The 20,312-nt window shown below is 41.6% G+C and overlaps 1 pseudogene; it reads right to left on the reverse strand.

Moving 5' to 3' along the window:
• On the reverse strand, positions 12,113-14,138 carry LOC110260583 (annotated as a pseudogene).

Raw genomic sequence — 20,312 nt, forward strand, 5'->3', positions numbered from 1 at the left:
ACTCCTGAATGCATATGTCTTGTCTGACTTGCATGTTGCTAAAATACCTTCAAGCTCACTTCAAAGAACTTCCCACATGGAATATGAATCTGTGGGGATTCTTTCTGCTGTAAATGAAGAAAATACATGAAAGTGATTTGATTATAAGGGCAATGAATTGATTTATTACACTGGAAATTCCATGGATAGATCTAGTTGCAGATACTTCATAATCCAAGAACTCAACCGGTATTACCATTTGCAATTGCTCTTGAAAACACTCTTCCTGTTTCTTTTTCCCCTACTTCTCTAACCTGCTTTCCTCTGTAAATTGGTGGTGCTGTCAGTACAGATGGACTTTTTCATGACAACTCATTCCCTATAATCTTCATATTATCCCAGCTCCAAGAGATAGATTTCCATGCCAGCTTTGGTCAGTGTATGTCTACTATCAAAAATATTTGTTGATGCTTCTATATAAATTTGTAGATGAAAAATTAATCAATAGTCAATCTAAAGGAGAAATCAAGAATTTTATTCAAACTAATCTGCACATTATAACCCAGGAGACAAGTTTTTTTGCTTGTTTGTTTTTGGCTTTGCCTGAGGTATTCAAAAGTTCCTGTGCCAGGGATTGAACACACACCACAGCAGGGACCTGAGAAATAGGTGTGACAATACTGGATCCTTAACCCACTTACCCACCAGGGAACACCTATAAATTGTTGGTGTTTTTTGTTTGTTTGTTTGTTTGTTTGTTTTTCGGAGACAGTTTTTCAGAAAACTCTGATGACTGTTTTGTTTGTCAAAAATTGAAGGCACTTGAAATTCCCTGGTGGCTCAGCAGTTTAGTGACCCAGCATTTTCATGGCTGTGGCATGGGTTCAATCCCTGCCCTGGGAACTTCTGCATGCCATGAGCACAGCCGATAAAAAGCCAGGTACAGCACTAAGTGGTTTTGTGTCTGTTATTAGAAATTGAAGGCACAGTGATATACATTTTTGCAATGAAGGATCATACATCAAAATGTCACATTCACCAAAAATACATAGTCTAGAGCTGCACATACAAAGAGAATAAATGGTTACCTTGACCCCTTACAGAATTAGAAGAAGAAAAATTAATCTTACAAGGAGTCACAATGCTGGTGTCAAAATGAGGCAGAATATTAACTCTGGTAGTCAGTGTAGGAGCATGGGCTTCTTAGATGCATTCTTTGATAAGGCCATTGATTAACATTTGTGGCTTAAGGGCTCCAGGGAGTAACATCCCCACAGGCCTTGTTTACTATAGGGAGTATACCTACGCCCAGATGGACATTAATCTCTAATCCCCTGTGACTCAGTTCACAGGATGAAAAGGACAAAGAAACTATGAGACTTAATAGGACATTTCCACCCCTAGGACCCTATTGGACAAGGACTGAAATGGGTAACCAAATAAGGCCAATGGGAGAAAACCACATCTCTCTGGACCCCATGTTGGTACCCCCCAACTTTGAGGAATAAAAACTTCTATAGGACAATAGAGAAAGGGGGGCTCTTCTCCCCCCTCCTGGTAACCCTGGGAGCTATCTGCTCTTCTTCAATAAAAACTTTGCTTGCTTGCTGCCTGTGTGTTCGTGGAGTTTGTTCTTCGACCACCCTGAACAAGAACCCAGATTCCAGTATCATCTTTCTGGTATCATCTTTGGGGGTTTGTCTGGGATCCGATCCAACACATCTGCGCTCACAAGGTAAGAGGCTGCAAACTTGCACTCTCTCCTTTTTCTCAGTTTCATTTGCCTCTGAAAGGAGGGTGAATGTGCGAATGAGTGCGGATGAGTTAGGAGGCAACTTTCCTTCCCATTCCCTCTGCCCTGAAGTCTCCTCTCTCTATGTACTATAGCCTTTGTAAAATATTCAGGAAATCACAGTTACTGTATCCCTGAAGGTTAGCAATTGTTAAAAGACATGTAAGAAACAAAATGTTGTTTTTGTGAATTTTAAAGGGGGATAAAGGGTTTAAAATAACCTCTCGGGTTGGGGGAGGCACTGTGATAACCTCTGAGTGCATGTATGAGTGAATGCGCAGCCTAATTCGCTTACACTTCAGGTTCAAGTTTGTGGCGCCATGGCCTTAGCAGCTATGGAGTCTGAGTGGGTCCTAACCTGCAGTTCCAAGGTGATCGCACATGGCTTATGGCTGTAGCAGACTCTGAGGGGTCTCCTCCCTCCTTGTGAGTTCAATCCAAGTTCAGGGGTTATACAAAACAGCCAATTGCTAAGAGGAACCTAAACTCCCTAGAGGAGGGCAGTCAAGCAGACATCTGAATGGCCACTTTTAAGAAGGGGGGACCCTCCCTTATTTTGTCTGGACACCGACACAGGGTGGGACCTAACCCAGAAATCCAGGCAAAGATTTCAAAAGGATTTTCTGGAGATTATACTGTAAGACTGACCTGACCTTTTGTTATTTCCTTTGCTATTACCTCAAATGGAGCTGTGGGGGTACAAAGGAAACAGATCTCTAGATGTTAAGACCACCCTGAGTTGTTACCATGCCTGTGGGGGAGAAGGCGTTAATAACTAGTATTCATCCAATTTAGGCCAAGGGTTTAGCCTCTGAGCCTGGGCATAATCAGTTTTGCTTTTTGCTATTTACCTTCACCCTGGTTGGAGAAATCTTGACAGCTGGTTTATCCAATTTACCTGTTAACTGTGGCCTAGGAACTTTCCTGGTATTAACAGAGGGCATGTCAGAGCCAGCATCTTAGGATTTGAAAACTCAGGGCAGGGCCTGTATGCCTAAATTTTCTTCATCTCTGTCCAGAGACAAGCAGTGGGTAGGGGTGGCAGGAAGAGAGGCTATGCTGGTAAGGAGTGGGTAATTCCGGTCAGCCTGAGGTCGGATGGGACATTTGACCACTAATGTGCAGTTGCTCCGTAGGAGAGGGGACACCCTCACATAGCCGAGAAAGGACAATAGGTGCTGCAGGCTGGTCTTTTCTCTTTTTCAGACATCCTCAAGCCTGGTGCATGGCTCAATAGCAACTCTTCTGACATGTGCCTTAAAGAATTGGAAAGAGTTTGACCCTGAGACTCTGAAAAAGAAAAGTTTAATTTTCTTTTGTACAAAAGCCTGGCCGCTATATAACCTGTTGGATGGAGAGCGATGGCCATCTGAAGGCTCTCTAGATTGTGATACTATTCTCCAATTAGACCTATTTTGTAGACGAGAAGGGAAATGGTCAGAGGTGCCTTATGTTCAGATCTTCTTTACAATGAGGAAGACACTACACTGAAGAAGGCTCATGGATTTCCTCAGCTGGCAGTATTATGCCAGCTCCCTCAGGACCTAGGTGCCCACCGTATCCTAGCCCAACTGGGCCAGACCCTCCAGAAGTTAATCAGCCTTCTTCAATACTGCCCAAGCCTCCTCTTCCCCCTCCAGCGCCGAAGTTATATCCCTCTACACTCCCTTTACAAAAAGTAGCAAATGGAGAATGGGGACCAATACAGGTCCATTTGCCTTTTTCCATTTGCCTTTTTTACTTCAGGACTTAAGAGAGATAAAAACAGATTTGGAAAAATTTGCTGATGACCCAGATAGATGTATTGAGGCCTTTCAGGGTCTCACGCAGTCCTTTGAGTTTGCCTGGAAGGACGTCATGTTATTACTAAAACAGACATTGACTATGAGTGAAGAAAAATCAAGTCTTAGAAAATACTCAAAGCTGGGGAGGTGAATGGTATGCTGTAAATGCCAGAGGCAGATCAGGAGAGGAACAAACAAGATTCCTCACAGGGTGTGTGCAGTTCCTATGAGCATCTTAATTGGTCTGCTGATGAGGGGGATAAAGACAATTGGCATAGAAATCATTTTATGACTTGTATAGTTGAGGGATTAAAAGCCTCACAAGTAAAGTCCATTAACTATTCCAAACTATTGGAGGTTTGTCAAGGGGAATAAGAAAGTCCATCGGCTTTCTTAGAAACACTCATAGAGGCATTGAGAAAACATCGACCAATGGACCCAGAATCAATGGAGGGACAAATAATTCTTAAAGACAAATTTATAATGCAATCAGCATGAGATATATGGAGAAACTCCAAAAATTGGCTTTTGGCCCTGATCAGGACCTGGGGCATCTCTTTAGAGTAGCAACTCAAGTACATTATAATCGGGACCAGGAAGAATGAAAGGAAAACAAGAGGAGAGACAGAGAAAAGGTTGAGATTCTGGTTATGGCACTACAGGGAGTCAACCTGGGAGCCTCCAAGTGAGAGAACTAGGGCAGAGACCTAAACCCGGAGACTGTTTCCTCTGTGGAAAAGAGGGACTCTTTAAATGGGAATGCCCCAAGACTCAGACCCCACCACCTAGGCCCTGTCCCATATATCAGGAAGATCACTAGAAGAAGGACTGCCCCCAAAGATGAAGGTCCCTGGGGTCAATCCCTCAAGCTCAGGATCCAGACTGACGGGACCCAGGCTCCTGTCCTCATCAACACTCAGGAGCCCCGGGTAACTCTAAATGTAGGAAAACAGCCTATTGACTTCCTCCTGGATACGGGAGCCACCTTTTCAGTCCTCCTCTCCAACCCTGGGACCCCCTCAAATAAGTCTGCCACTATTTGTGGTATTTCTGGCAAGCCAGTTAGAAAATTCTTTACACAACCTTTGAGCTGTGACTGGGAGTCCATTTTCTTCTCTCACGCTTTTCTGATTATTTCAGAGAGCCCAACTTCTCTTTTAGGGAGAGATATTTTGTCAAGGTTAAAGCCTCAATTCACATGACAATAGAACCTAATCAAGGCTTATGCCTGCCTTTGATGAAAGTAGATATTGACCCAGAAGTCTGGGCCATAGGAAGAAAGATAGGAAGAGCAAAAAATGCTCAACCAGTAGAAATAACTCTTAAAAATCAAAATTTCTTGGAGTTCCCATCGTGGCGCAGTGGTTAACGAATCCGACTAGGAACCATGAGGTTGCAGGATCCCTGCCCTTGCTCAGTGGGTTAAGGATCCGGCGTTGCCATGAGCTGTGGTGTAGGTTGCAGACGTGGCTCGGATCCCACGTTGCGGTGTCTCTGGCGTAGGCCGGTGGCTACAGCTCCAATTCGACCCCTAGCCTGGGAACCGTTACATGCTGTGGGAAGCGGTACTAGAAAAGACAAAAAAAAAAAAAATCAAAATTTCTTTCCTTGCCAAAAACAGTATCCTCTGAGACCTGAGGAACAACAAGGACTTAAAACAATCATAAAAAACCTAAAGAAACAGGGATTATTAATCAAATGTAATAGCCCCTGTAACATCCCTATATTAGGATTACAAAAGCCTAATGGGGGTTGGCACCTAGTATAAGACCTTCGTCTAATGAGGCAGTTGTCCCATTATATCCAGTAGTGCCCAAGCCATACACTCTCCTCTCACAAATTCCAGAAACAGCAGCCTGGTTTCCTGTATTGGATTTTAAAAGGTGCCTTTTTTTCCTATATTCCCTTGGCTCAGGCATTGTATATACAAGTGTTCAAAATATGGAAGGTAACTAACTGGCCAGAACTAATTTTAGATTCAAGTAAACTGGGAAATATTCAATATTAAATTAATATCATGTCAAAATTGAAGTTTGTTGATCTAATTAATACATACATGTCGTTACAGTTATCGACATTAAATATCTTATTGTACCTAGGTTGTTTTTTTGTTTTTTGTTTTTTTTTGTCTTTATATCTTTTGCTAGCGCCACTCCCACGGCCTATGGAGGTTCCCAGGCTAGGGGTCCAATCAGAGCTATAGCCGCCAGCCTACACCACAGCCACAGCAACTCGGGATCCAAGCCGCATCTGCAACCTACACCCCAGCTCACATCAATGCCAGATCCTTAACCCACTGAGCAAGGCCAGGGATAGAACCCGCAACCTCGTGGTTCCTAGTCAGATTCATTAATAACTGAGCCACGACCGGAACTCCAGTACCTAGGTTTAATAAAAGTCAAATGAGACACTGAGACATCAGTTACTAAATAAAAAAACTAAAGGTATTTAGGGTGATTAATCAATATGTTTAGTGCCACCCTGAGATGTTCTTTATAATAATAATAAAAAAAGTGTTTTTAAAAATTATAGAAGACAGTCCATGGTTACTTTAAAAAGTAGGATGCATGTGCTTTCAATAAAGCAAAAAAATGAGGAATAAAATTGCATTTTATTAAGGAAAAAGAAAGATAGTCTGTCTTTAGCTTGTTGCTCTGGATGGAAAAATAAGGGACAGACTAATATGGATACAGAAAGTGATGCAAGGTGTGTGGGAAGTGGACACTGAAAAAAATAATTTTGTACATGGGGAGACTAAGTTTAAAATAAATTTGAATAAGTTATCCTTACAAGTAAGGTGGTGCCATAAATCATACTCCTCACAAGGACAAGATACCTGTGCTATTTTAAATCTAAATGTTGTATCTGTATTGTTGATTATTAACAGAATGTGTCCAATTCTCACTAGATCTCCAGCAGCAGATTCATGAGATTCGTATCCAGTTCCAGCTTTTGGAGCTGCCCTCTGGAATTGGTTGACTTCCTCCTCCTGGTGAAAATATTTCGTCACCATAGCCATCTTCATGATCTTGATCCTTTTAATTCAAACCTTGTATAATTGATTGTATTTCTCATGTCATTACATCCCAGTTAGAAGCTATCAACCTTCAAATGGTGATAGAAGGGGTACCCAATGTAAAGTATCAAAACCCACTCAACTGTCCCATGAGTGGAGACCTAACTGCTTTCCCCTAACGACGCCCCTTTTCAACAGGAAGCAATCAGAGTTGTCATCACCCCTTCTCCCTTCAGTTAGAGTCTCCAACTCTAGAGGGGGCATTGAGGCAGAATATTAACTCAGGTAGTCAGTGTAGGAGCATGGGCTTCAGTGCATTCTTTGATAAGGCCATTGATTAACATTTGTGGCTTAAGGGCTCCAGGGAGTAACATCCCCACAGGCCTTGTTTACTATAGGGAGTGTACCTACGCCCAGATGGACATTAATCTCTAACCCCCTGTGACTCAGTTCACAGGATGAAAAGGACAAAGAAACTATGAGACTTAATAGGACATTTCCACCCCTAGGACCCTATTGGACAAGGACTGAAATGGGTAACCAAATAAGGCCAATGGGAGAAAACTACACCTCTCTGGACCCCACGTTGGTACCCCCCCCAACTTTGAGGAATAAAAACTTCTATAGGACAATAGAGAAAGGGGGGCTCTTCTCCCCCCTCCAGGTAACCCTGGGAGCTATATGCTTTTCTTCAATAAAAACTTTGCTTGCGGGAGTTCCCGTCGTGGCTCAGTGGTTAACGAATCTGACTAGAAACAATGAGGTTGTGGGTTCGATCCCTGGCCTTGCTCAGTGGGTTAAGGATCTGGCATTGGCCATGAGCTATGGTGTAGGTTGCAGACGTGGCTCAGATCCCGCGTTGCTGTGGCTCTGGTGTAGGCTGGTGGCTACAGCTCTGATTAGACCCCCAGCCTGGGAATCTCCATATGCCGCGGGATCGGCCCTAGAAAAGGCAAAAAGACAAAAAAAAAAAAAAAAAAAGAAAGAAAAAACTTTGCTTGCTTGCTGCCTGTGTGTTCGAAGAGTTCATTCTTCGACCACCCTGAACAAGATCCTAGATTGCGGTATCATCTTTCTTGTATCAAAAAGAAGAAAAACCACATTGATGCTATGATTGAGCAGACTTTCCCACGTTTGAAGAGGTCTGGTTAATATTTAATGCAAGTGCACACTGCACATTACGGAGGGCCCAGTATGGAATATGGGACAAGGGAATATGTTCTGCTTAAGTTTTCCTGTCCTGCTTTATTTATTTATTTATTTATTTCTGTCTTTTGTCTTTTCAAGGCCACACTTGCTGCACATGGAGTTTCTCAGGCTAGGGGTCCAATCCAAGCTGTAGCTGCAACCTACACCACAGCTCACAGCAATGCCAGATCCTTAACCCACTGAGCAAAGCCAGGGATTGAACCAGTAACCTCATGGTTCCTTGTCAGATTCTTTTTTCTGCTGCACCACGATGGAACTGCTGTCCCACTTTAAAATAAAAATTTTATTCCACTCCAGTATTGACTACAAATTTTCTATTTTGTTAATGAATCATCCCTGGAAAAAAGACTAGAAATGAGGAAACAATTCTCAGAGGCTAGATCAAGCCAGGATTGGCTAAATTCATATAGAATTGCAAAGGGCCTTGAAAAGTTGAAACAGTATTCAAAAAGAACAAAGTTGGGAACTTATGCTTTTCAAACTCACTACAAAACTACAGTAATCAAAACAGTGTGATCCTGGCATAAAGATAGACATATAGACTAATAGAATAGAAGTGAGAATCCAGAAATAACCCATACATTTATAGCCAGTTGATTTTCAACAAGGTGCCTGAGGCCATTCAATGAGGAAAGAATAGTCTCTTCAACAAATGGTGCTGGCACAAGTGGATTTTTGCAAAAGAATGGGCTGCACCCCTTCTCATACCATTAAAAAGATTAACTTAAAGTGGATTATTGACCTACATATAAAAGTGGATGATTGACCTACTTATAAGAGGTAAAGTGTATTATTGACCTAAATATGAGTTAAAACTATAACATTTAGAAGAAAACAGGGGTAAATCTTCATGACCTCAAACTTGCAATGGATTTAGATATGAATAAAATGCACAAGCAACAAAAGAAAAAAATAAATTGAACTTCATCAGTTAACTTTTGTGCATGAAAGGACATTATCAAGAAAGTGAAAAGACAATTTACAGAATGGGAGTAAATATTTGTTTTTGGTTTTTTTTTTTTTTTTGTCTTTTTGCTATTTCTTTGGGCCGCTCCCACGGCATATGGAGGTTCCCAGGCTAGGGGTCCAATTGGAGCTGTAGCCACCGGCCTACGCCAGAGCCACAGCAACTCGGGACCCGAGCCGCGTCTGCAACCTACACCACAGCTCACGGCAACGCCAGATCGTTAACCCACTGAGCAGGGGCAGGGACCAAACCCGCAACCTCATGGTTCCTAGTCGGATTCGTTAACCACTGCACCACGACGGGAACTCCGGGAGTAAATATTTGTATGTTGTATATCTATTAAGGGTCTTATTCCCAGAATATATAAAGAACGTCTACATTTCTTTTTTTTTTTTAAGAACTTCTACATTTCAATTACAAAAAGATAAACAATCCAATTTTAATATGGGCAAAATAATTGAATAGACATTCTTAGAAGTTATTCTTTCTAATGGCCAGCAAGCATAGAGTAAGATACTCAACCTCATTAGTCATTAGGGAAATGTAAATGAAAACCACAAGGAGGTACCATGCCATGCCCACTAGGATGCTTATAATTAAAAAAAAAAAATGGAAAATAACAAATGTTGGTGAGGATGTAGAGAAATGGCCACCCTCATATATTGTTGGTGGGAATGTAAAATAGTTCAGTCACTGTGGAAGAGCTTGGTTGTTCCTCAAATAGTTGAACATAAAATTACTGTATGAAATTCTGCTTCTATGCATTTACTCAAAGAATTGAAAATAGAGACAAAAATATTGCACATTAATGTTCATAGCATCACTATTCACAATAGCCAAAATATCCAACCCAAATATCAATCCACAGATGAACAGATTTTAAAAATTGTGGTACATATACACAATGAAGTATTACTCAGCCATCAAAAGGAATGAAGCACAATTACAGGCAACAATGTGAATGAACCTTGGAAATGTCATGCTAAGTGAAAGAAGCCAGGCACAAAAGGTCACATAAAGTATGATTTGATTTCTATGAAATAGTCAGAATATGTAAAGCCACAGAGACAGAAAGCAGACTGGTACTTGCCAGGAACTAGGAGGTGCAGAGGATACACAGAAAATGCTTAATGAGTACAGGGTTTCATTTGGGGATGATGAAAATTTTTCAAACTAGATAGAGCTTGGGGTAAATTGTGACATTGTAAATGTACTAAACGCCACTGAATTGTTCCTCCCTCTTTTCTTTGTAGGGCCGTACCTGTGGCATATGGAGGTTCCCAGGTTAGGGGCTGAATTGGAGCTGCAGCTGCCGGCCTACGACACAGCAGCAGCAACATTGGATATGAGCCTCATCTTCGACCTATGCCACAGCTTGCAGCAACTCCAGGTCCTTAACCAACTGGGCTAGGCCAGGGATTGAGCCCACATCCTCACGGTCACCATGTCCTGTTTTTAACCCACTGAGCCGCAATGGGAGCTCCCCCTTTTTCTTTTAAAATTTTATTTTATGGTCACACCCATAGCATATGGAAGTTCCTGGGCCAGGGATTGTATCCAAGCCACAGCTGCAACCTAAGTCACAGCCGTGGCAACGCTGGATCTCTTGACTCCCTGTGTTGTGTGGGGACTCGAACCCCACACCTCCACAGAGACCTGAGCCACTGCAATCAGATTCTTAACCCATTACACCATGGTGGGACTCCTGAATTTTCAGCTTTAAAATGGCTAATTTTGGAGTTCCAGTTGTGGCTCATCAGGTTACGAACCCAACTAGTGTCTATGAGGACATGGGTTCGATCTCTGGCCTTGCTCAGTGGGTTAAGGATCCAGCAATGCCATGAGCTGTGGTGTAGGCCAGCAGCTGCAGATCCAATTTGACCCCTGGCCTGGGAACTTCCATATGCCACAAGTCAAAAAAAAAAAAAAAGGCTAATATTATTCATGTGATTTTTATTTCAATTTTTTAAACAAGTGACATGTTTCTTATTTACAATAAGCACTTACTTGTCCATTGTGGGAAACTAAAGGGCTTTTCTCCCTAACATGGCAACTGCAGTATGCAAGATGGCAAATACTCTTTCCATCTAAGTCCTTAGACTGTATGACTATGTGTCTAAGATGAAAAAATTCTCCTGCAGAGCCTTGGAAGACATGTAAATAGAATGTGAAAACCCCTGTTGTTTTAAGCCACCAAGATTTGGGACTTTTTTGCCCTGCAACATGACCTAGTTTATCATAACTGATGAAGTGCTGCTGAGAAGTACAGGGGGCTGTGGGGTTCATATAACGAGAGGCCTGGTCTAAGTGGATTCTATAGAGAGGTTCCATTTGAGCTGAGCTCTGAAGAGCCAATCAAAAAGACAGAGGAGAACATTTCAAAAAGAAAGAACCTTATGTGCCAAGGCTCTGAGGCAGATGAGAAAATGGCACATTTATAAATGTGGTTTAAAATCTGAAAGCAGAGAGCATAATAAGGTAGCAAGGGATGATCAGGCAGTGTCTTACAAGCCTTGTTAGAGCTTTTGTGTTTTATGCCAAGAACAATAGAATATCTGAATGGGGAGTTCCTATTGTGGCTCAGCAGTAAAGAACCTAACTAGAACCCATGAGAATGTGGGTTTGATCCCTGGCCTCCCTCAGTGGGTTAAGGATCCAGTGTTGCCATGAGCTGTGTTATAGGTCGCAAACACAGCTCAGATCCTGAGTTGCTTTGGCTGTGGCATAGGCCGGCAGCTGCAGCTCTGATTCGACCCCTAGCCCAGGAACTTCCATATGCCTCGGGTGTGGCCCTAAAAAGACAGGAAAAAAAAAAGAAAAAGAAAAAAAAAAAGAAAAGAATGTCTGAATGGTGTTAATGAAATGTGTTGACCTAAAATAAGTAGACTGCCAGCTATTTCTCCAGCAAGGGTGGGTTCATTCAGAATCAGCAGAGAACTGCAGTTTGGCATCTGCAACTAAAGTGAGCCACGTGTAAGTCTGGAATGGCAAGGGAAGGAGAATGCTTTTTTAGAGGAGAAGGGGAAGTGGGAGGGCTGCGATAAACAAAGAGTCCAGGGCTTTTCCAGGGCAGGGAGTCCTTGGCAGGAAAGTAGAGGAGTCTCTCTTCCTCCGGTTGCACTTGGCTGTTGCCACAGGGTGTGGGAGCTCCCCCTTCTGGTCTCCCGGCTCTATTGAATTGAGGTGTCTGTTTATTTATTTATTTATTTTTTAAATGCAAACTTCACTTTTATTGTTAATATTTACATTTGGTTCTGTAAACAAAATTGGCAAGCTGCTCCAAAGCTTAAGCATTTTTATACATATTTATAAAAATTTCAAGAGTGTGATCTTCATCTCTTCTGAAAGGTACGTATTTTTTAAGTCTAAAAGCCAGTAAATATAGAAGTTGAAGGGAAGAGAAAAACATTGATAACAGATTTGAATTTTCCTCTTCCCAAATATATAAACATCACATGTATCACTCTTTTCAATGAGGCTTGTAAAACCCCAAAATTCTGACTTTTCTTCACTAGTCTGAAATAAGTCCGGTAGAGACTGCAGCGGTGAGCTACAAATTCTATTTTCTTCTTGTGTAGTAAGAAATTCAGTCCTTTTCTTATTTACCTCCACATTTGGTTCCAGATTTTCTTTTTTATTTCTTCCTAATAATATTTTCACATTCCGATGGATTTTACCAGAAGGTAAGCTATCCATATTCTTGATGTCACATGCATTGGGTTCCTCAGGAGGGCTTCGGGATGGAGTCTTTGCCTGAATTGTTAGGTCCTCCTGTGAACTGTTTACTGCTAATAGATCAGTCATGACAAAATACTGAATGAAAGTCCTTTCCCTTCAGATCCTTTGCTGGAAGGAGCACAGTGTCTGACTTTTGTCTTGGCTGAGATGTACTATTATCGGTATTGAAATTAGAAACTTGTATAGATGTCTGTGGCCGACATGGATGGTGATCTACCTTTACTTCTTCTAAGTCCTTTTCATTTATAATTAATTACTGTTCAGAAATGTCAAGAATGCATTCCTTTTTATTTTTACGTGGGGGTAGAAGTGTAAAATTTTGTTTTATATCATTTTCAGCTGGATTTAACATGGAACATTTATTAGATGTTTCCTCAAGTCCTCAAAATTCACTTGAAGGGTGGGGGACGTGTTCTGAGGTAGACACAAACCTTCTTTCAGGTTTCTTTATGTAGGAAGCTCTGCTCCATCACCTGTGTGTTATTTTCCCTGGAATCTTTCTGAGAATTATGTTGCAATTCCAGCTTTTCTTTAGGTTCAGACTTTTTTGGAACATTTGTAGTAATAGGAGAAAGGGATCCAATACTGTATTTTATTCTTTTCTTTTTAGGTGTGTCCCTTTCATATTCCACAAAGTCAAAAACTAACTTAGATACAATGTCATCAACAACTTGATAGTGATTACTCTGGGCAAAGTTTCTGTGTTGCTCACTTAGAAGATGGCTGTCAAGGTCTTCACACTTCTGCAAGCAACATTCACAGTATCCTTTTTTCTTCTTCTTCAACTGGAGTTGAAATGGGGACTCCACCACATTTATCACCCTCCATTTGGATTCTTAGCTTAACCTGAGTTTCTTTTGGGTGCTAGGTGGTTTATCTGCATCAAATGGACTTGAGGGCTTCTGAATAGAATAATTTATAAAAGGCATATTGGTTAGCTGAAGATAGAATGGCCTATAAAGCTGGCTCTTATCTTCCACCTTTACAAAAGGCTTTTTGAGTCTACCTGTTCTGCCTTTCTGTGTGCCAATACCTACGCTTTTCCCCACGTCTCTTAGAGAAGTGCTTGATTTCTTGAGGAGATATAATTCTTTTTTCTTTTGTTCAATGTAGTACCTAATATCATCAATATGAAGAATTTTTACTCCCCATATCATGGGAAGCATTTGATGACATACTATTTGAAGGAATAAAATCATGGTCCTTGATAGCTTTTTCAACTAATAATTTTCCTCTGCTCAAACACACTGAATCTGGAGACCTAAATGAACTTCCGTCATGGCTGGGGTGAGGTGCTGTGGTTTCGGCAGCATATGCAGATTCTGGACTTGGTACAGGAGAAATTCGTCCCAAGGTTTGCGCAAATTTAGCTTCCTTTTTATTTGAAATAAGATAATTGGTAGCTTTGCTGAGAAATTCTTCAACTCGTCCTCCTAGGTCCTTAATGTCCTTTTGCAGTTTTTCAGACAGGGTGACAGAAGGTAAGTCAATATAAAACACTTTTCCCCAGAGTGGCTTATATTTGGATTTTTCTGGTTTGTTATTAGTTTTCAGAGATTTCAGAGATGGTTGGTTTTTTTGCGTTTTTAACTTGGATTCCACCAAATACTCGAGGAGCTTCTGCCATTCTGTTGAACACTCAAAACTGAACATTAAATAATGCAAGAAACCTGTTACCCAGAATGACCCAATCCTCAAGTTTCTAACTGCTCGAAGTTTAGTTTCATACAGAGTTAGTGTACATATTAAGAACTAAATGGTCCATTTGAAGAACTAAATCACCGTTCATTTCATTCTTTCTTTTGAAAACAAATTTGAGATCCAAACAGCTGCTTAAAAAATTAAGAACTAGGAGTTCCCGTCGTGGAGCAGTGGTTAATGAATCCGACTAGGAATCATGAGGTTGTGGGTTCGGTCCCTGCCCTTGCTCAGTGGGTTAACGATCCTGCGTTGCCGTGAGCTGTGGTGTAGGTTGCAGACACGGCTCGGATCCCGCGTTGCTGTGGCTCTGGCGTAGGCTGGTGGCTACAGCTCCGATTCAACCCCTAGCCTGGGAACCTCCATATGCCGCGGGAGCGGCCCAAGAAATAGCAACAATAACAACAACAAAAAAAAGACAAAAAAAAAAAAATTAAGAACTAATCTGTACATAAATAGAGGACCACACTAAATGTACATACACACTATACATTTAAAAGGAAAACTTAAAGGCTGAAATCCCTTACCAAATAAAAGTGATTGAAAAATGAAAATTTCTATTTACTAATTTTACAAAAATCATGATGCTAATAACTAATATATCTGGAGCACTTATTATGTTCCAGTTACCATTCTAAGAATTTTGCAAGTATTGTTATTTAATCTTCTGCAAAAATTCTGTGAACTAAGTGTTATTCTCACCTACTTTATAGATAAGGATATTGAAACACAGAGTCATTAATATTTTCTGTCCATTTTCCACAAAATTTGCGGGTGGTAAAGCCGTGATTTTAAACTAGGAAATATGTAGTTTCAAGGTCACAACAAGAATTCTATGTTTATATTATATTTCAGTTCCCTTACCTGAAAACACACCTATTTCCAATTAAAAGGCAATGAGGGAGTTCCCGTCGTGGCGCAGTGGTTAATGAATCCGACTAGGAACCATGAGGTTGCGGGTTCGGTCCCTGCCCTTGCTCAGTGGGTTAACGATCCGGCGTTGCCATGAGCTGTGGTGTAGGTTGCAGACGCGGCTCGGATCCCGAGTTGCTGTGGCTCTGGCGTAGGCCGGTGGCTACAGCTCCGATTCAACCCCTAGCCTGGGAACCTCCATATGCCGCGGGAGTGGCCCAAGAAATAGCAACAACAACAACAACAACAACAACAACAACAACAACAACAACAAAAAGACAAAAGACAAAAAAAATAAATAAATAAATAAAAGGCAATGAGGAGTTTCCATCATGGCACAGGGGAAACAAATCCGATTAGGAACCATGAGGTTGTGGGTTGGATTCCTGGCCTTGCTCTAGTGGGTTAAGGCATTACTGTGAGCTGTGGTCAGACATAGCTTGGATCTGATGTTGCTGTGGCTGTGGCACAGGCCAGCAGCTGTAGCTCTGATTCGACTCCTAGACCAGGAACCTCCATATGCCACGAGTGCAGCTCTTAAAAAAAAAAAAAAAAAAAAAAAAAGGCAGTGATCCCTTCTAGAGGAGAATGGTATTTAGAAACTACAATCTGGGCACTAGGTATGCTCAATGGCAGTGGAGTATTATTGCTTCCAGGCCAATCCTGTGAACAAAATTTGGAAGTCATACAGTTTTTAAATCATTGTTCCCAAAGGTTAGGTTCTTGTTTTGTTGTGAAAGGAATTCAGAAATGAGAAGGAAATTGAGAAAGAAAAGTGAGGATTTATTTAAATGAGACACACCTCTTAAAGTGAGGTGGGCAGAGAAGTGAGCAGCTCCCCTGCATTTTTCTGGCACAGCAGTTATGAAGGGCAACTAATTGCATGGGCAGAATATTCACTGGGAAGGTGGGATTTCAGGGTCATATTCCTTTTTTTTTTTTTTTTTTTTTTTGTCTTTTTGCTATTTCTTTGGGCCGCTTCCGAGGCATATGGAGGTTCCCAGGCTAGGGGTCCAGTTGGAGCTGTAGCCACCGGCCTACGCCAGAGCCACAGCAACACGGGATCCGAGCCACGTCTGCAACCTACACCACAGCTCACGGCAACGCCGGATCGTTAACCCACTGAGCAAGGGCAGGGACCGAACCCGCAACCTCATGGTTCCTAGTCGGATTCGTTAACCACTGCACCACGACGGGGAACTCCCATATTCCTTATTTTTCGTTTCAGTTCCACCTTTCCAAAAGGAGGAGGGATTTTTGTCTTTATTTAGCTTATATTGAAAGTGTCATGGCATCGGTGCATGATGGGTACTTCTTGTGAGCAAAGCTAATTTTATTATAATGAGGGCATAATAAGTAACAGGGTGCATTTGGCCACTGGAGATTGGTGCCCTTTTCCACCTTTCTTTGTCTGCCTCCAGGGCACTTATGCCCCCAAAATGTTTGGTTTCCTATCAGTCTGGAGGTTTCCTGCTTTTCTATGTCTGCTCATGGGCACCCACTGTTTGCATGATGTGTGGTTTCCTGCCATCTGGTCCCATGCTCCCCTTCTCTGCTCTTACCTAACCATCTGCCTGCTGAAAGATCGTGAGCTGATATTGACATTGCCTGTTCAAATTTAACACTATGGGAGTTCCTGTTGTAGCACAGTGGAAACGAATCTGACTAGCATCCATGAGGATTCAGGGTCTATCCTTTGGCCTTGCTCGGTGGGTTTGGGATCCCAAGTTGCTGTGGCTGTGGTGTAGGCCAGCAGCTGTAGCTTAGATTCAACCCCTAGCCTGGGAACTTCCATGTGCCACAGGTGAAGCCCTAAGAAGAAAAGGAAAAAGAAAAAAAAAAAAAAAAAAAGACCGGGACACCAAACACAATGGATGAATTTTATTTGGATTCTGAGTAGGAGAAACAAACCAAAAAACAGCAATAAAAGGCTGTGGGTACACTTGGGGGAAATTTGAATATAGTATTGTAGATTTAAAGTTAATATTCTTGGGAGTTCCCGTCGTGGCGCAGTGGTTAACGAATCCGACTAGGAACCATGAGGTTGCGGATTCAGTCCCTGCCCTTGCTCAGCAGGTTAAGGACCCGGCATTGCCGTGAGCTGTGGTGTAGGTTGCAGACGCGGCTCGGATCCCGTGTTGCTGTGGCTCTGGCGTAGGCTGGTGGCTACAGCTCCGATTCGACCCCTAGCCTGGGAACCTCCATATGCCTCGGAAGCGGCCCAAGAAATAGCAAAAAGACAAAATAAATAAATAAATAAATAAAGTTAATATTCTTGCCAGGGTAACAGATTATGTTTATGAGGGAGACTGCCCTTATTCCTTAGCAAAGCTTGCTAAGATATTTAGAGATGATGCATCATGGTATCTGCAACTTAGTTTCAAATAGTTAAATGGAAAAGCCTTAAATACACCCAGATACAATAGAAAAGTAAATCATTTCCTTTTAAGTGGAAAATGGCTGATTTCAGGACTAAGGCAGGGAAATGTCCAATAAAAACAAATCTGGATTTAGAGAGGGAGGAGGGACTCAACTGAAAAGAAAATCTAGTGCAGTGGGAGAACACTCTGATATCAAAAATCTAAAAGCATTTTAAAATCAAATAGAAAAACCGTTTTCTTTTGTAGGGTGAAGGAATGGAAGCAAGATAAGCAGACTCTTTTAAGGGGAAATTGGATAAGCAAAAGAAAAGACCAGTGAGGTCTAACAGGATGAGGGTCTAGCTGAGGTCAGCTGGTTCTCTGGAGAACTTGTGTGTGCTTGCTTATGCTCAGGGCAAGCAGAGTTCAGGAACCTGGAGGAGGAAGATGAAGCCTGAGCCAAGTCTGGTTGAGACAAAACAGAGGGTAAAAAATGGGCAATTGTCAGTATTTGGTCAGGAAGTACAAGATGTCCTTAGAATGTCTTATTGTGACCCTAAAGTTAGATATCCTAGTTTGGGGGTTATTTTTGGCCACATCCATGGCATGCAGAAATTCCAGGGTCAGGATTGAAACCTGTGCTGAAGCAGTGACCTAAGCCACAACAGTAACAACACCAGATCCTTAACCCACTGTGCCACAAGGGCAGCATACGTCTTACTTATTCTAGAGTCCACCACTTGCAAAGCAAAGCCTGAGACAATGGTAGAACAAAAAAATTACACTCACAGACATTAAAACAAATATGGACAAAGTTAACAGTGAACAAATCCATGTGAATATAGATAGTCATTGTATTATTTCAATTTTCCTGTGTGTTTGAAAGTTTTTTGTAACAAGACGTTGGGAAAAACACACCCCAAAAGACATACTTTGCAAAACAAAATTCAAGTGCTTAAAAATAAATCTAACAAAAGATATACACAGGGAGTTCCCGTCGTGGCGCAGTGGTTGGCGTGTCCGACTGGGAGCCATGGGGTTGCGGGTTCGGTCCCTGCCGGTGCTCAGTGGGTTGACGATCCGGCGTTGCCGTGAGCTGTGGTGTGGGTTGCGGATGTGGCTCTGGCGTAGGCTGGCGGCTCGGCTCCGGTGCGACCCCTAGCCTGGGGGCCTCCATGTGCCTCGGGAGCGGCCCAAAGAAATAGCAAAAAAAGGACAAAAAAAAAAAAAAAAGATATACACATCTTTTCTGGAGAAAATTATAAATGCTTTTTGAGGTACATGAGGGAAAACCTTAATAAGTGGAGACATACCATGATTTGGATAAGAAGGCTCAATATCTAGAACATGATGAAAGATAATATAGAAAGGGGATGTATGTATATATTTGACTGGGTCACTTTGCTGTACAGCAGAAATTGGCACAACACTGTAAATCAACTATACTTCAATAAAATATTTAAGCAATTTTTTTTGTCTTTTTGTCTTTTTGTTGTTGTTGTTATTGTTGCTATTTCTTGTAAATCAACTATACTTCAATAAAATATTTAAGCAATTTTTTTTTTGTCTTTTTGTCTTTTTGTTGTTGTTGTTATTGTTGCTATTTCTTGGGCTGCTCCCGCGGCATATGGAGGTTCCCAGGCTAGGGGTTGAATCGGAGCTGTAGCCACAGGCCTACGCCAGAGCCACAGCAATGTGGGATCCGAGCCGCGTCTGCAACCTGCACCACAGCTCACGGCAACGCCGGATCGTTAACCCACTGAGCAAGGGCAGGGACCGAACCCGCAACCTCATGGTTCCTAGTCGGATTCGTTAACCATTGCGCCACGACGGGAACTCCCCTAAGCAATTTTTAAAAAGGATTGATATCTCTAAAGTCTTCTAAGATTAACTTATAACTTGACTAAATGATTCTAAAATTATTATTGAAGAACAAAAGGTCAACCACAGTCAAATATTCTGCTTTAAAAAAAAAAAAAAAGTAGTATTAGCTATGAGATTGAAAAAAAAAATCAATGCAACGGAAATGAGAGCGCAGAAAAATTTCCTTGTGTGTATAGAAATATGACTTATGAGAAAACTACACATCAGTGGAGAAGGAATGGCTCGAGTAAGTGGTATTGAAATAAAAAGGGATGAAAGGTAAAGTAAAGCCTTAAATATGAGACAAAACTACAAAACTTTTGGAAGACAAAAGAAAAAAATATTTTATGACTTTAAAGTAGGCAAATGTGGAGTTCCCATCATGGCGCAGTGGAAACGAATCTGACTAGGAACCATGAGGTTGGAGGTTCAATCCCTGGCCTCGCTCAGTGGGTTAAGGATCCGGTGTTGCCCTCGGCTGTGGTGTAGGTCACATATGCAGCTCAGATCTGGCGTTGCTGTGGTTCTGGCATAGGCCGGTGGCTACAGCTCTGATTTGACCCCTAGCCTGGGCACTTCCACATGCTGCAGGTGCAGCCCTAAAAAGGACAAAAGACAAAATAAATAAATAAATAAAATAGGCAAATGTTTCTTAATACATAGAAAGCACTTGACAGAGGAAACACTGACAAATTTGAAACACATTAAAATTAAGAGCCTCTTTATTGAAAGGCACTGTACAGTAAGTGAAAGATAATCCATAAACAAAAATGAAATATTAGAAATCAATCTAACTGAAAAGATTAAATATCCAGAATACTTAAAACATTTCTACAAATAAAAAAGAAAAAAAATACATGAAAAAAAAATGGTAAAAGGCTTTTCATAGGATAGGAACAATAAATATGTAGGAAAAAAATACAACCTCATTAGAAGTGAAGGCATGCAAATTAAAGACACAGTGAGGGAGTTCCTGCTGTGGCGCAGGGGAAAC

The sequence above is a fragment of the Sus scrofa genome, chromosome 5 (assembly GCF_000003025.6).
Source record: "Sus scrofa isolate TJ Tabasco breed Duroc chromosome 5, Sscrofa11.1, whole genome shotgun sequence".
NCBI classification, from domain to species: Eukaryota; Metazoa; Chordata; class Mammalia; order Artiodactyla; family Suidae; genus Sus; species Sus scrofa.